The sequence below is a fragment of the Cynara cardunculus genome (assembly GCF_001531365.2).
Source record: "Cynara cardunculus var. scolymus isolate 2C chromosome LG 12, CcrdV1, whole genome shotgun sequence".
Lineage (NCBI taxonomy): Eukaryota > Viridiplantae > Streptophyta > Magnoliopsida > Asterales > Asteraceae > Cynara > Cynara cardunculus.
This window is the reverse complement of record NC_037539.1, coordinates 35,896,307-35,897,671: the sequence shown is the minus strand read 5'-3', so window position 1 is coordinate 35,897,671 and position 1,365 is coordinate 35,896,307.

The window sequence follows — 1,365 nt, the reverse complement described above, 5'->3', positions numbered from 1 at the left end:
AGAGCGAAGCCGAGTGACGACTGTTTGAGGAAGTCAGCCGCCGGTTGGTAGAAGGCGCGGGTGGGTGGTATTTCCAATAAGGCAATATGGTTATTTGCCTTGATGGAGATCTCGTCAAGAGTGAAAGAGACGTTCTTGGCAGCCATCTGTACAATGTTAATACAAACATAAACAGGAAGATAAATGGTTAAACAAACAATGCCAAGAGTGTAGAAAAAGTTTTTAAACAAGTAAAAACTTCTTTTGAAAAAACCAGGAAAAAAAGGGTTTTTCGAGTAGAATGTATATCAAGAAACAGATTGATTAATCACGGAAGAAATGATTAATAATCTTTAGTTTAAAGGATTAAGAGAACAAGGTTCTTAACAAGTTTAAACAGATTTCTTGTAATGAAGAAAAAGAAAGATAAGATTCTGACCTTTGTGAGTTAAGAAGAAAGGTCGAAAAGAGGGTTTTTGAAGAAGGTTTTATATAAATAGGTAGTATTCTTTGTAATTAGAAAGAAGGAGCTCATTTGTAAAAACCATACGTTTAAGAGAGTTGAATATACTTTGAATGCTTTGACCTTTTCTCTCAAAATTCATATTATGTTCTTRATGATAAATCCAGATCTGCCATTGTTGTTATGAAAAAATGATGATTGATCAATAAATTTGGACTCCACAAGGTTCTTGCTTTGGAGAGAAATTAGCAGGAGTTCGGCTAAAATTTTTAAAGCGTAAAGAGAAATGAGAAGAGGAAATCTCCTATTTATAGGTAAGAGGAGAGAGAAAAATATGAGAGAGAGTAGAGAGAGGCGACGGTTCGAAAAGTGGTCATAATGAGTAATGTGTCATGTTCTCATCCATAAATGGATGACATTTAATGAGGTGTCATAATGACGGTTCATTTTGTGCGTCTCAAAGCGTCGGACATAGGAAACATAGAATGTCGTCATAAAAACGACGCATTAACTATTTTCTTTAAAAAACAAAACGGGTTTTTAAGAATGTGAAGAGTCATTCAGTTTTAAAAAGTACTGAGGGACTTCATTTAAAACAAAGTTGTACTGAAAACAAGAGAGTAATCAGTGAAGGTTTTAAGACATCAGGTTTTCAGTGAAAAGAGTCACTGAAATTGGCATTTAAAAAACGTTTTGGTCACTGAAGAAAAATATCAGTGATCGTTTTAGAATTTTAAGAAGGATGTGATGAGTGAAGAAAAACATTCATCACCTTTTAAAACATTTTATCACTGAACGAGAAAGTAGTCAGTGAGGGTTTTAATTTTATTTTTTGAAAAGAGGAGTAATCATACCTGAGAGAGAAGATACATTTACTCAAAAGTTCAGTGTTAGAGAAAGAGCACTGAATCATTTCACTTACT